Genomic DNA, 16,687 nt, shown 5'->3' with positions numbered 1-16,687 from the left:
GAAAACTCCAACCCAAGGAAGCTAACTACAACCAGAAAAACATAAGCATTAGAGAATCCCTCTCTACCAACAGCCAAAAGAACAAAGGGGCGAAATTCTACCCATAATTCCACCAACAACGACCATCGCAAATCGAAGAAGGATGAGCAGTCAATGGTCATTAATATCCCTCAATATTAACGGCCTTAACTCACCCATAAAAAGACACAGGCTAGCAGTATGGATTCGAAGACAGAACCCTTCCTTCTGCTGCATACAAGAAACACACCTCACCCTCAAAGACAGACATTACTTGAGAGTTAAAGGTTGGGAAAAAATTTTTCAATCAAATGGACCCAAGAAACAAGCAGGGGTAGCAATCCTAATATCTAACAAACTAGACTTTAAAATAAAATCAATCAAAAGAGATGAAGGAGGTCATTACATACTCATCACAGGTGAAACCCACCAAGACGAAGTGTCTATCCTGAACATCTATGCCCCCAATACAAAGGCATCCACATTCGTTAAAGAAACATTATTAGAACTTAAATCTCATCTAAAGCCCCACACAGTTATAGTGGGAGGTTTCAACACACCACTCTCACCACTAGACAAGAATACCAGACAGGAACTCAACAAAGAAGCAAAGGGTCTAATAGAAGTAATGACCCAACTGGGATTAACAGATATCTATAGAACATTTCATCCACATAAAAAAGAATATACCTTCTTCTCACCACCACATGGAACCTTCTCAAAAATCGACCACATACTTGGCAACATATCAAACCTCAGCAGCTACAAAAAAATTGGAATAACTCCATGCATCTTATCAGACCACCATGCCTTAAAATTAGAATTCAACAACAACACAAATTGCAGAAAACCTACAAACTCATGGAAATTGAATAATGCTCAACTGCACCATCCCTGGGTCAAAGAGGAAATAAAAAAAGAAATTAAAGACTTCCTCGAATTCAATGAGAATGAAGACACAACATACCCAAACCTATGGGACACTTTGAAAGCAGTGCTACGGGGAAGTTCATAGCACTAAGTGCTCACATGAAGAAACAGGAAAACAGTTATACCAGAGAATTAACATCACAGCTAAAAGCTCTAGAACACAAAGAAGCAAACTCCCCCAGGAGGAGTAGACGCCAGGAAATAATCAAATTGAGGGCTGAAATCAACAAAGTAGAAACCAGTAAAACAATACAAAGAATCAATGCAATGAAGAGTTGGTTCTTTGAGAAAATCAACAAGATAGACAAACCTTTGTCCAAACTTACCAAACAGCAGAGAGTGAACACGCAAATTAACAAAATCAGAAATGAAAAGGGGGACATAACAACAGACTCTGAGGAAATCCAGAGAATCATTAGGTCATACTTTGAAAACCTGTACTCCACAAAATTCGAAAATTTAAAGGAAATGGATGACTTCCTGGACAGCTATAATTTGCCAAAACAAAATCAAGAACAGATAAGCAATTTAAATAGACCTATAAACCCTATGGAAATAGAAGCTGTCATCAAAAGTCTCCCAACCAAAAAAAGTCCAGGTCCAGATGGCCTCAGTGCAGAATTCTACCACAAATTCAAAGAACAGCTTATACCAATTCTTCTCAAAGTGTTCCACACAATAGAAGCAGAAGGGTCTTTGCCAAACTCTTTCTATGAGGCTTCAATGACCTTGATCCCCAAGCCACACAGAGATACAACCAAGAAAGAGATCTTCAGACCAATATCCCTCATGAACATTGATACAAAAATACTCAATAAAATACTGGCAAATCGGATCCAAGAACACATCAAAACAATCATTCACCACGATCAATTAGGTTTCATCCCAGGGATGCAGGGATGGTTCAACATACGAAAATCCATCAACGTAATCCACCATATAAACAAGCTGAAAAACAAAAATCACATGATCATCTCACTAGATGCTGAAAAAGCCTTTGACAAAATCCAACACCCCTTCATGATAAAGGTCTTGGAGAGATCTGGGATAACAGGGACATACTTAAACATAATAAAAGCCATATACAGTAAACCAACAGCCAACATCAAACTAAATGGACAGAAACTCAACGCAATTCCTCTAAAATCAGGAACAAAACAAGGCTGTCCACTCTCTCCATACCTTTTCAACATGGTACTTGAAGTTCTAGCTATAGCCATCCGACAACAAAGGGGGATCAAGGGGATACAAATTGGGAAGGAAGAAGTCAAACTTTCACTGTTTGCAGACGATATGATAGTTTATATCAGTGACCCAAAGAACTCTACCAGGGACCCCTTACAGCTGATTAACACCTTCAGCAAAGTGGCAGGTTACAAGATCAACTCAAGAAAGTCAGTAGCCCTACTATATACAGATGATAAAAGGGCTGAAAGAGAAATCAGAGAAACATCACCCTTTACAATTGCCACAAACAACATAAAATACCTTGGGGTAACGCTAACCAAACAAGTGAAAGACCTGTATCGTAAGAACTTTGAATCTTTAAAGAAAGAAATTAAAGAAGCCCTCAGAAAATGGAAAGATCTCCCATGCTCTTGGATAGGTAGGATCAATGTAGTAAAAATGGCAATCCTGCCAAAAGCAATCTACAGATTCAATGCTATCCCCATTAAAATCCCAGCACAATTCTTCACAGACCTTGAAAGAACAATAATCAATTTTGTATGGAAAAACAAAAGACCCAGGATAGCCAAAACAACCCTGTTCAACAAGGCAACGTCCGGAGGCATCACTATCCCTGACCTCAAGCTCTATTATAGAGCTTAAGTCCTGAAAACAGCTTGGTATTGGCACAAAAATAGACAGGCAGACCAATGGAATCGAATTGAAAATCCGGGTATTAACCCACACACGTACGAACATCTGATCTTTGACAAAGAAGCTAAAAATATACAATGGAATAAAGAAAGCATCTTCAACAAATGGTGCTGGCATAATTGGAGACTGGCATGTAGAAAAATGCGGATCGATCCATGTTTATCGCCATGCACAAAACTTAAGTCCAAATGGATCAAAGACCTCAACATAAATCCAGCCACACTGAACCTCTTAGAAGAGAAAGTGGGTGGTACCCTTGAAAGAATTGGTACAGGAGACAGCTTCCTGAACATAACACCAGTAGCACAGACAGTGAGATCAACAATTAATAAATGGGACCTACTGAAACTGAGAAGCTTCTGTAAGGCAAAGGACACAGTCAGCAAGACAAAAAGGCAGCCCACAGAATGGGAAAAAATATTCACTAATCCCACATCTGACAGAGGGTTGATCTCCAAAATTTACAAAGAACTCAAGAAGCAAGTCTCCAAAACAGCAAAGGACCCAATTAAGAAGTGGGCTGCAGAACTAAATAGAGAGTTTTCAATAGAGGAGTCTAAAATGGCTGAGAGGCACTTGAGAAAGTGCTCAACATCCTTAGCCATCCGGGAAATGCAAATCAAAACAACTCTGAGATACCATCTCACTCCTGTCAGAATGGCTAAAATCAAAAACACCAATGACAATTTATGCTGGAGAGGATGTGGTGAAAGGGGGACACTCCTCCATTGCTGGTGGGAGTGCCAACTGGTTCAGCCACTTTGGAAAGCAGTATGGAGATTCCTCAGAAAAATGGGAATAAACCTACCACAAGACCCAGCAACTGCACTCTTAGGCATATATCCAAAAGATGCCCATTCATATAACAAAGATGTCTGTTCCACTATGTTCATAGCAGCTTTATTTGTAATAGCCAGAACTTGGAAGCAACCTAGATGTCCCTCACCCGAAGAATGGATAGAGAAAATGTGGTACATCTACACAATGGAGTACTATTCAGCAGAAAAAAATAATGGAATCATGAGATTCGCAGGCAAATGGATGACACTAGAAGAAACCATCCTGAGTGAGGTAACCCAGTCACAAAAAGAGAAACATGGCATGTACTCTCTCATATATGGATTTTAGACATAGATCTGGGGAGTGCCAGCCTAGAATCCTATTGCCAGAGAGTCTGGGAAACAGAAACTTCATTTACTGGCTGGTTAAGTACTGAGCTGAACTCAAGAAAGCCAGTATCAGAGAGGGAGGACTGATGATCAAAGGGATTAAGACTGGGCTGGTTGAACCCCCAGAAACAGCTGACCAGACAAAGGTTAACTCTTGAATCCCAGGCATCAGCCTGGGAAGCCAACATGGGACTGAGCAAGACCCCCCTGAATCTGGGTGTCAGTGAGGAGGCCTAGGTAATCTATTGAGCCTTGGACAGCAGATCAGTACCCATCCCAAGTATACACACGGTCTCTGGACTCCCATAGAACAATGTGAGGTGCACTCTCACCCTGAACTCTTGGGGAAGGGTCTAGGCCCTGCCCTATATGAAATGACAGACTGTGGACACCCCCATGGAGGGCCTCACCTTCCCTGGGGGAAAGAGGGGATAACGGGGGGGGGATGGGGGGGAGGGCATTTGAGGAGGGGAGGGAAAGGGAGAGGGACCTCGTACTGACTTGTGAAGCAACCTTGTTTCTTATCTAAATTTAAAATGGAAAATAAAATAATATTAAAAAATTAATTTTAAAAAGAAACAGTCATAGGAAGAACACAGAAGCTCCTTGTAGGAGGAAAACAATGCCTCCATTAACCATGTGACTTACTAGAGGCACGTACAGATGAGGTAATAAATGAGCAGTTTACCACACTGCTAACCACACCCACTTTAGGCATGACTAAAGACATATATTTTGCCCAGCTCTGTGCTTTTCCCTAACCACAGTCCAGCTCCTTCCTGTTCTGGCCTTTTCAGGCTTTACATGGGCCCAGAGTTGATGACCAATTCAAACAACAGATCCTGCGGAAAACAGGATGTGCAACCTAGGGACAGTCCCTTCCTGGCAGCTGGCCACAGCGTCATACAGGTGGTAGGACTCAGGTACTGGGTTTCTACCCTGTGGGACCTTGACACTTGTAGGTCTCTCAGAAACCTGTGTCATCCCATGGAAAATGAGCTCTCAAACTTACCTCCTTGAACTTGACTACAAGTTCAATAAAGTGTATCGAGCCTGAAGGTCAGACATCAGGCAAATGGCTGCTTCTATCCTCAGGGAGAACTGGATCCTGTTCCCTGCTGCCCCCAGAGGCTGTCTGCTGAAACAGCTGTTCCTGTGCTCTATAAGGGACAGGTTCTACCTTCTCATCCAAGCACAACCCTTTCCTGTGTGAACCTCCTTCAATATCACTGGGAGATACTGTAAGCATGACAATTCCTGGTAGTAAATAAAGGACAGTGGTCCTTGTCAATTATCTGTGTATATGGGTTTATATTTCTGCAATCCACACTGTGAAGAGTTGTGCATAAGAGACATAGGGTTTAAAGGTAAACTTGAACTCTAAAGATCAGAACAAGATGAGCCCACAAAATATGAGTGTTATGTCCAGAGTACCCCCAAGGGCCAGCAAGAGATCAGATATGATGCAAAAACAAGGAGTCTTTTAATAATAGTGAGTTCAAACTCAGATCTATTGTCCATTGACACAGAGGAAAGAAGAGAGAGAGCATGAATAGCAGTGGGGTAGGGCATATATAGGGGTTAAAGCAGGTGAGGGTCAAGGGGCTGTTAACTGCATAGGAACTAGGATAAGATTTGGTGTACCTCCAAACTGGGGCAACTGTCTTTGGCTAATTGGTTAGTTGTAGCTGTAGGAAGGTTTCTATCACTTTGGTGGTTGCTGTGGTTACTGCATTCCATATTTATCAGGGAAGCATGTTCTGATCTTGCTAACTCAGTTCCTAATTGGTTCCTGACCATAGAAGGGATATCTCTGAGCCTCTTTTTAGCACCAAGAGCAACAACAGGGGCACTGTACAAAATCAGTGGCACAGTACATCTTTCTACATTTTGCTGAGTCAGGGGCTTGTATTTTGCTGGGTCTTTCCTGATGCCTGTCATGGTAGAGCACTGGAAAAAGAGTCCAGATTCGCTGGACTCTTTGTCCCTCTCTCCAGATGTAACTTAAGAGACCCAAATCATGGGTTCTCTCTGTAGGGTCCCAAATGAATGTGCTGAGAGCTCATCACCAACAGTTGCACTGTGTTAATTTTCTCCTTAACGAAGGAGACTAGTTTGTTAAGGATGGAGGGACCAATGGTGAGTAAGAGTAACAGGATTACTACAGGACCCAACAGAGTGGAGATCAGGGTAGTTAGCCTTAGGGATGAGTTTAACAGTGACTCGAACCAGCCTTGAGTCTGTTCTTATTCTCTTTTACATTTTGTCAGTCCCTCTCTGATGTGAGAGAATGTAGGGAGAGATCTTAGGTATCTGTAGCACTGACCATGTCTTTGTTTCCACAGGAGATGGAACGCTTTGGGTACCATCAAAACTGATCAAGATTTGGATTGAATAGAAGAAACCTCAGGATGAGGAAAGATGACAGGTCATCTACCAAGTCATATCCCACTTCTGACACCAGCTGAAAAGGAAATGTAACCATACAAGGGATAAGGGTATTTTGGCTATTTATTGTGGGAAATTACTTTACAGAGAAACTGGTAACCCAGATTAGTCTCTGCAGCTTTCCAAGACCCGGACAGAACCCCCAAAAGAGCTCAAGTCCCCTGCCTCCCAAATCTTCATTCTACACACCTTCTACGTGTCTGTAACCATGCCCAAATGGGCGTGGTCAGTGCTACAGGTACCTAGGATATCTCCCTGCAGGAGAATATAGACAAAGAGACTGAATTATGTATATAATTGTATTTTCTTTAAATATCTTGCCTGCAGAGAGACATTTGAATCTGGGTGCTTCTAAGTTAAACAAATATGTATAATTTTTATATATAGCTTTAGAAAAGAGATTCTGCTTTTGGTTCCACACAGTATGGGAACCTATGGATTCCTTCTAGGCTATGGTTTGATCAAACAAGATACCCTGAAGCAGTGGCCCAGTGATCCAACTTCCAAAACAGCTGAGACTATGCAACCTCTCAGACTACTACAGCCAGGAACTGGAAATGATTCTGGGATTGAAAGCACCCCCAATCAGCAGGAAGCAGTTTGGAAAAAACTATGCCCAAATTCCTAAATATTGTCCATAAATGTTTCTTTTTATTTAAAGAGGTTGGTTTTAAATGGTTAGTGATCTCAGTCAATCTCTTTCTTTAAAAATAGAATATCTTCTTTAAATTTTGTTGAATGTTAATGAACTAAATACTGTAAGCACAATTCTTACTTGATAACTGTTTTGTTATATATAATTCTACTATGTTAAAGTTAAAACCTTTTTTTAATTTAGACAGAAAGTGGAAGATGATGTGGGAGGTCCTTCAGTATGCTGCAAATATGTGTTATTTTTATTGGTTGATGAATAAAGCTGATTTGGCCAATGGAAGGCAGGATTTAGCTAGGCAGGAATTTCAAACAAAGAGGCAGGGAAAATAAAGACAAAGGGGAGCTAAAACACCCAGGAATTCTCTGGCAAAATGAGGCCACGCAAATTAATAGTAATGAGTTAATAATTATGAGAGGGTTAGCAGATAAGAAGCCTAAGCCATTGCCAAACAATGAAGTCTCAGAGTGGTCACTTATAAAATGGCTGTTGGGACCCAGTGGGCAGAGGAAAACTGGTCCACTGGGACTGAGATAGATGGAGAAAATCTCCTCTCTATTCCTCTCTGATTTTAGCTAGTGATTCTTTCACCACCCCTGAATGATTGATGTAGAAGCAACATTCCTCTCCAAGAGCAGCACAGATCCCATCTTGCTGTAAAATCAAAGATCCAGCCCTAGTTTGTTTTGTAGCACCACTTCAGCAAGGGAGAGAAGTGAGGCCTGTAGGTGGGTAACTGCGTTTTCAAGCCTCTCTATGTCCATGTCAATAGTGGTCCACAGAACATTGTAGTGCCTACCCTTACCAAAAGGGGTGATAAAACAGTCCCTTCACCTGCCAGCCCCAAGCTTAGGAGGACACCTAGGATGAGAGCTGTTATTAGTTCTCTCTTTTATGGAGTCTGATATCCCCCTAGTCTTTGAAATACTTCTTCTTCTGGGTGATATATTATCACTGGAACAAGATATAGAAATCATTGGTCTGAGTTAGTACCTGCCCATAGATGGAAAGGGCTAGTCCAGATGAGCATGCCTACCAGATATCCTCTGAGGGCACAAGATATTTGGGGGGAGTGTCTGGACTGTCTGATCACATGGTAGCTTATAAGTTAAGGGTACAGTCCAAAGGCAGAGTCCCAGTCAGGTAAGTGACTGTAGAAGAAGCTTAGCATTTCCCTTTTGTTGCCAGTGGCAAAATAGGGCTGGTCAGACTCAGTGTAAGACCCTACAGCAGTTATTTCCTCGTAATATGGGGGTTTAGTATCAAGATACAACCAGCATGAGTGAGTGAGCTGTGGCCTGGAAGCATTTAAGACCTGATATGAGTTGTTTAGCAGGAACTGAGTTTGTAAGCCCCTTGTCTAGTCATGGATCAGTCCATAGATTGAGAGGGGAAGTGGTGGTGGCCTTTGGTACTGGTGGGGCTGAAGCCATAACCTGGTTAGGCCCTGTAGAAACCCACAGAAGTTAGGGAGTTCAGAGGAGCTAGAGTGTGTAAATAATGTCAGGAGCGGGATTGAATTTCCACGCAAAATGACAAAAGCTTTAAAGGAATTTTAGAAACAGAAGAACGGAGAGAAGCACAGAATTTTGGTAGCAGCATTTTTCTCAGGTGTGCTCTGTTTTGCTATCAACAAGCCGAGATTCATGTGGCTCGCTTAACAGAGTCTTCCTGACTCGGCATAAAAAAGAAAAAAAGCCAGCAAGGTTGTTTTAAGAGACTCTGCTAACGATTGAAAGGTGTGTACGTACAGCTGGAAGTGGCAGCATTTGCTGGGTGTCAGCATGGACTGAGGCGGTAAGCTGGAATCACGCTTACACCCACCATCTTGAAAACGGCAGTTTAAAACAGCCGCGGTTTTACAGATAACCGGTTTTACAGGCATGGCCAGACAAACATAAAGATTTACAGTAAAGTCAGACTTGGATAAAGAAAAACCTCTAAAGGTTTACAGTGTGTTTAAAAATATATGTGAGATTGAGAGAGAAAATGAAACGACAAAGTGGTAAATAAATACAAAAGCTGGCTGTGGTGGCGCACGCCGGTAGGAATTGCTCCAGAGGCAGAGACAGTCAGGTTTCCAAAGAGAAACCCTGTCTCAGAGAAAAATAAATAAAAGTGAAAGAAATAAAGTAATAATAGATAAATAAATAAGCCACGTAAAGATGGAAAATACACAGAGAGTCTGGATACTGTACGCTATTGTGTTTTTCAGTTTTTTGATTACTCAGGAAGGAACTGCTAAAGTACACTTGATTATAAATGCTGCTGAATTAATCCAACTTCTATCTTTTAAAAATGCCTTGACTTCAAAATTTAAGTATAAGGATATGTTACTTGGGAAAGGAGATTTTACTTATCTTTCTACAGAAAATGAAAAGCTGAGGATTCCTTCCAGGTTTGATGAACCAAGACCCCCCGGAAGCAGTGGACCAGGTGTTCCAACAATTGAGACAGCTAAGATGATGCAGCTTTACAGACCCCTAAAATATGGACTTATACAGGTTTCTGAGTTTTGTCATGATCCCCATGGTATAAAGAACGCCCCCTTCCAGCACGAAGCAGTTTGGAATGAGCGACGTCCTAATTCCCATCTTGTTTATAAATCTTTGTTTTCATTTAAATGGGGTTGTTTATAATAGGCTAGTGATCACAGCCAATCTTTTTTAATGGTAAAAATGGGAATTATGGCATGGGTATTGTTTTTCATTTATTGAGACAAATTCAAGGTCAATTTTGTGATGTGTATATTTCTCCTCTTGATTAAGTATTGTACTTATACTGATCTTTTAAAACATAATGCATAATTGAATACAGACTATAGATAGTTACTTATAATAGAATTTATAGTTAGGTAAGTTAGATTTTCTAGATGTACAGAAATATATTTGAGATAGATAAACAGTCTTCAAACCTCTCAAAGACCTTCAGAAAATGGCATTTAAAATGGTTTAGGGTTTTTCTTGACAATGAGAAATGTCTGCTCCTGGCAGCACCAATTAAGTCAGAGAGGAAGATGGGCATCGAGGAAACTCGTTATGGAGTTTACTTTCAACATGGCAAGATTAGCCATTTGGGCAAAACTGCTCTTGCCTAGACTGTTTGACTGTTGCTGTATAAACTGGACATGCAGGACCCACAGGAAAGTGACTACTGAACTCAGTCTTACAGGTTCCTGCTTCATGGAAGAGAATTTCTACAGGACACAAAGAAATGACTGACAGACTGCCAATGCAGATGGACAGTTTGAAATTTCCTGCTTTGCTGAGAAATCTTCTGGATACATTGTGGCCTATGGGCTGAAGATGGATGCCCCAACATTACAGAGGAACTTCGGGTGACTGTGCAGGCAGTAAGTTGTCTCTGTCAATCCTAGTGTTTATATATTATCCTTCTGTGGTCTTTGATAGAGTTGAAGACAGATAGCTATAATTACAGTTTTCCTTAGTTATGATAAGAGATAAGCTACATATAGGACTTTGGACTCACAAGAATGAGATAGATGATATTTTCTTTAAATCTTGCTAAAATATTGTAACTATGTTCTTACTTGATAACTGTTCTGTTATATACAATTTGACTATGTTAAAGTTAAGAACTTTCTTTTTGTTTAAACAGAAAAGAGGAGATGTTGGGGAAGTCTTATGTCAATAAAGCACTGTCTGGCCTATAGGGAATCTAGATGGGAGGGACTAGGAGTCCAGCAGAACTCTGGGAAGGAGAAACACAAGAGAGTCAACATGTAACGCCATGGGGTAGGAAGCCCGGAACTATTCTCCGGTAAGAAACATACTTAGATTAACAATTATGGGGTAATTACTTAAGTCAGAGCTAGCCAGTAAGAAACAAGCAAGGCCAACAGCTTCATAATTAATAAGGCATCTTGTGTGTTTATTTGGGGACTACAATGCGGCAGAGCCCAGGCGGCTGGCGGGGGAGAAACCAAAGCGGCTAGCAAAGAAAAAGCTTCTCTTAACAAAATAATCCCCATATCAACCTTGGCTTGTTGATATAGCCCTATTCCCCATTATTTGCCTTTGTTCCAATCTATTTTGGAGGCTTGGGGTAGTTGGAATCAGATGGTGATGTTGGTTTCTCTCTACAGTTCTCCTTAGACTAATCGAATCTCCCCCTTTTGCCTTCCAATTGGAGGCACTGGTTTCACAAGCCCAGGTGGCACAATAGTAACTTTCAGACCCCCAACCACAATCTTTAGTTCTTTTACCTCCTGGGCAAGGATACCAATTGCTTTAGCAACAGGAGTGGTAGGAGTCTTTAAGTATCATTTTACTCTCGCCAAAGCACAGAGATAAAAGTTAGGTCTGGAAACCAAGTGTTCATGGCCTCGCCTTGGAGGTGAGATTTAATAAATTACCTGTTTCAGGGTTGGAAATGATTCAGGTCTGGTTCCAGGGAGGGTATGGGGAACCATGGGCAGGATGTGTTATGTGGAATGGCAAGGAGGATGAGGAGTCACATCATGGCTATGCCTGTAGTAGCTTCAGTTTGAGGGGGTTCACAGGGTCAGGTTTTGCAGTCTAATTCCGGCAGTGTCTGGGGTCTTCTGGTGGTGGTCTCAGGGGCTCAGTCATTTCTTGGTTGGCTGCACTGGCATATGAGTAATGGTTCCAGGAGGTGATTTGGTTGAACTTGATGGCAGTGGGGGTAGTCAGGATCACATAGGGTCCCTTCCAGTGGGGCTCTAGGGTCTTGTGTTGATGTCTAGTGGCATAGACCCAATCTCCTGGCTAGAACTTGTGTGGAATGGGTAGAGGAGCCTTTCATGCACCTTCTACAATCTCAGGCAGATATCTTTGAATACTGAGGCTGCCACATTTAGGGATGCAAGCATGTTAACATCATCAAACTCAATGAGCAGTTCTGACATCAGGTTGGGGACGGAGAGCCACCCAATCTCTACCAGTCTCCATGGTTAATTTGGTAAGGGCCTACTTTAGGATCCTGTTCATACATTCTACCTGTCCAGAACTCTGGGGCCTGTAATCACAATGTAATTTTCGATCTTCCCTCAAAACCTTAGCTAAATTTTGAGTTACCCAAGCAGCAAAAGCAGGTCCATTGTTGGAGCCTAACTGAACAGGGGTTCCATACCATGGAGAGATGTGTTCCACTAATCTTGACCACCACCTGGGCAATTTAATGCTTGGTAGGAAAGGCTTCTACCCATCCTGAAAAGGTATCTATGAAAACTAACAGATATTTTTAGCCAATTTTCCCAGCTTTAATCAGTCTCCTAGTGAGACCCAGGCTGGTGTCCTCTCAGCGTGCACCGGGCTGCCCTTCAGTGAGTCTGGATCAGGTGCAGGGTGACTGGGTTTAGGGTCTCAGTTGCCAACACCTGAAGAGGTGGCTTCTTGCATACCTCTTTCTTTGGACAATTTTTGTCCAGTGACCTATCTCTTTACAGTACGTACATCGGTCTTTTGTAGAGGGGACCTGTCTGCCTAAGGGAAGATTTACCTCAGTTCTCAGAGGCCACAGTTATTTCTGCCTCTCCTCTGGATGCCAGGACTAGGCAGGTCACGTTGGACACCCACCTGTGCTCCGCAGCTTCCATAGCTTGTCTCTGCTTCTCATTTTCTGACACCTGTATCCTGTCTCCTCATGCATTTTCCTCAGTCCTTAATCTAACCTCTCTCTTCTGCAGTCTCCCTGTTGTTATATGCCTTAGCTGCCACTTCTAGAAGTTTTCAACTAAACCATCTATTTTTGTAGTCTCTTTCTAAAGTCTGGGGCAGCCTGATTTACAAATGCTAGAGTCACAGATGCCTCCATATCCATTGGAGTGTAGGCTCTGAATGCCTCCATCAGCTGCTATAAAAAGCCTCTTGGGGATCTCAGTTGGTTCCTGTATTATGCTAGTAACTTTAGCCAAATTGTTGGGTCCCTTGGCAGCAGTCCTAAGGCCTTCCATTAGAGTCTGGCAATAGATTTTGAAGTTTTCCCTACTTGCCAGGGTGTTGAATCTACACGGGGTCTGGTCAATAAGAAGCCCAGGTCAGCTGAGAGCTTGGTTAGTGGTGGGACGACCATCAGATCCTGACACCCACTTCCTGGCTTCTACCACAATTTGATCTTTCTCCTCCATTATGAATAAAATCTGCAACAACTGCACAGTCATCCCAGGTAGCCTGGTGGGTGAAAGGGACGATCTCTGAAAGATTAATGAGTCTTTTTGGGTTGTCTGAGAAGCAGGGATTTGGTTTTTACAATTATATGAATCGGCCATGGTAAACGGCTAATAATGGTAAATCCCATTTCCCTGTTCATTCCGAGTACCTACTGCCCAGAGGTCAAGTCAGTGCAGTCTGATTCATGCAGTGGAGGTTGAGAAGAGCCTGCCCACGAGTATGGGGAGGGTGGGTACAGGTCTGGCCATCTCTGCAGCTTCTTCCTGAGGAGCTGAAGTGCCTGCTGAGGGTTCAGGAGCAGGGTGTTGGAGGTAATGAATAGGGCAGGGATGAGAGGAGTAGCTGTTCCTCCAACACCCCTTGGAGGACCTTTGGGGAGTTGGCCCTGAGGAGAAGGTTTTCGTGGGTTCCCCCTCCTCTTTCAGAGTAAAGACCTGTGACACTTTTGGAGGTGGATTTGGAACTAAAGGCTTGAGTCAGGGTGGGGGAAACAAAATTAGATCTTCCCATACAGAAATGTAAGAGATTTTATCAGAATGACTGCATCTCTCAGGAATGGCATCCTTGGTTTTTTTTCGTGTAACAGACAGATCAAAAGTGTCCTCTGGTGGCCAATTAGTGTAAAAGGCGGGCCATTCTGATTCACACAAGCTCTTAGTTTCTTGACTTTAGGCTGTCTAGCCCAGCCCAATGTACAGAGTCTCTGAAATCCTTAAAGTTGTTAAGAAACAGACATAGTGGGATGAGGTGACTAGAGACCTGGCCCATGATCTTAGGATGCTCAAACCACCAAAACAGGGAAGCAAACATGGCAAAAAGACACACACACACACACACACACACGCAAAATAACAAACAAGACAGACTGCTGTGCACAGATCTGAAAATGAAACACAAGACTAACAGTACTGTGCAGTCATGATCTGCCAGTCTCTGCAGAGAAACTATGTGTATTCAATCCTCCTGCCCCCACCCCCACATCTCCCAGCTCTTCCTATGGGTCTACCAACCATACCCTTCCCCAAAGTCCCGGAACATCTCCCGGGACTCCAGCCCTAGATGCTGCCGCATGTCTGCCACTTCTTAAACAGTCTACAGATTACAGTTGGAGCTCCAACCAGAGAAACACAGAGATACACAGATAAGATGCTTGGGCAAGTTACCCGATATTAGGCACAGGGAGACTCCACGGTGGGGTTGTCGTGGTGGCTTGGGAGATCTCAGTGGAGCCTCCACATGTCATACCCAGAGTGTCCCTAAGGACCATTAAAATACCAAATCTGATGCAAAAACAGAATCTTTTAATAATAATGATGTTGAACTCATGTCTTTCATGCATCTGACACAGCAGGGAAGAACAGAGAGACCATGAGTAGCAGTGGAGTAGGGTATATATTGGGGTTGAAGCAAGGGAAGTTGAGGTGTTGTAAACTGCACAGGAACAGGCCCAGAAATGGTGCACCTCCAAACTGAAGCAACCTGTCCTTGTCTAATTGGTTAGTTGCAACTGCAGGGAGGTTTCTATCACTTTGGTGGTTGCTATGGTTTCTTCATTCTATCTTTATCAGAGAAGCATTCTCAGATCTTGTTAGCTCAGCTCCTAATTGGTTCCTGACCATACAGGAGATCTCTCTGAGTCTTTTTTAGCACCAAGAGCAAAGACAGGGCACTGCACAAGGTCAGGTACACCGCACATCCTTCTACATCTTGCTGACTCAGGGGCCTATATTCTGCTGGATCTTTCCTGCCAGCTTTCCTGGTGGAGCTCTGGACAAAGTATCTGGATTTTCTGGACTCTTCAATGAGAAGGTGATCATCTATCAGTCCTATAGTTCCGGGGTTTATGTCCCTGACATTCTGGAGAGGACAGATACCAGCTTTGGTCAGAGTCCACAGTCTATATGGCCTAAGAAACAAATGTGTAACACTGACATTTTTACTTTTATTCTGTGTGTGTTTATGATGTCCATGTGTGAGTGCAGGAGCATTGTGAGCATGTGCCTGTTGACATCAGAGGGTAACTTTCAGGATTGTTGCTTTTTTTCAACCTTTCCTTTGGCTCTGCTGAGCAAACATGAGTTATTGGTGGCCTGTGAAGCAAGTGCATCTCCTGTTGACCCATCTCACAGACTCAGGATGTGACATAGGTTAACATGAAGAAAAATACTTTTTCTGACTGCAAAGTGGAATCTAGGCTACAGGCGCACTGGTAGCAATAAACAATCTCCCCAAGATCACAGGGGATTGTCCACAGAATGCACTGTCCCTTCATTCATAAATTCTTCAGTTGCAAATTCTTCCAAAGTCCATAAGGCAATGAAATCATTATTAAGAATATGAAATAACAGGCATCATTTCAGGACCTGGTTCCAACTACATCCTAAGTCAGATGGACTCTATGAGTTTACACTTCAAATACTAATTACCCTTAGCTTCGTTGTTTGATTCTCTTAAACCAAGGGATCTAGCTGGGTACTTCCCTCTTAGCCCAGATCAATCCTGGCTTGTGCATCCACACATAATCTACCATCCTGTGCAATAGAATCTTGTGGGTCACACAGCCACACTATGAACATGAAAAATATCAAGGAAGGAAGGATGTGAATTATTCAACCTACCTTGGTGGCTTCATGAAAAAGAAACACTGCCCCATGGCAGCACAGTGGCCATGAAGCCACTTATTTTCTCATTTTTTAAATATTCCAGGATTTTCTGCCTTGAACAATAGCCTTGTGGGGAGCATTGAACAAAATCAACTGGAAATATATGTGCTTGATTCATTGAGATGGAGAGAGTTCTTTATATTACCTGCCACAGTACCCAATCATAGAGACTGCCTCTGCCCAGAAGATTCCATGAGGGCACTCAGTTGCAGAGAGGGAGCATAGGAAGGAATGACATAGCAACATGAAAGCCACAATTCTACCTTACTTACTGCATGACTGCAAGCAGCTGTCTTTAGCTCTGAGTTTCTAAATGATGAGATGCCCTAGTCCAGGCAAACACTATGAGCTGTCCCACCAGAACATTCTCCCATTCATCCATGCTGGGTGTTCTTCCCAGCTCACACTGAACTCACCACTTCATGGCCTCAAGTTCCGCAAATCTGGGTCTTAGTGTTGACACAAGGTCATCACCATCCATACTGCCAGTCATCATCCTGGGCGGCCTTTGGGTTGGAGTATCTTGGCTGACATTAGGTATTTTCTTTGGAGTCTCCTTAGAATATCCTGAAATGAGAACTTGCTTCTTATCCTGTGACCACTATATAAGGGCTACTGTGACCCCAGCCTCCAAGGAGACCATGCACAGAAACAAGGATTTCATGTGCATCTTTCTCCAAACCAGTAAATAGCCCTCACAATGTGAACCCACACACAAGGGTCCTCAGAAGATTTAGGGGCAAGAAGCAGACAAAAGGCATTGTTGTGGTTAGG

The 16,687-nt window shown here is 42.7% G+C and overlaps 1 long non-coding RNA gene across 1 annotated transcript in view; it reads right to left on the bottom strand.

Moving 5' to 3' along the window:
• The window catches only part of LOC121134477, a 34,755-nt gene extending 18,278 nt beyond the window's left edge, over nucleotides 1-16,477 (bottom strand). Inside the window, exon 1 of the long non-coding RNA XR_005871572.1 lies at nucleotides 16,330-16,477. This is a non-coding gene — a long non-coding RNA (uncharacterized LOC121134477). The remainder of the gene's footprint in view (nucleotides 1-16,329) is intronic.
• Between the last annotated feature and the right edge of the window lie 210 nt (nucleotides 16,478-16,687).

This window comes from Mesocricetus auratus, unplaced genomic scaffold (assembly GCF_017639785.1).
Source record: "Mesocricetus auratus isolate SY011 unplaced genomic scaffold, BCM_Maur_2.0 Super-Scaffold_100028, whole genome shotgun sequence".
Taxonomy (NCBI): Eukaryota; Metazoa; Chordata; class Mammalia; order Rodentia; family Cricetidae; genus Mesocricetus; species Mesocricetus auratus.
This window is presented reverse-complemented; position numbering and strand designations above follow the sequence as displayed.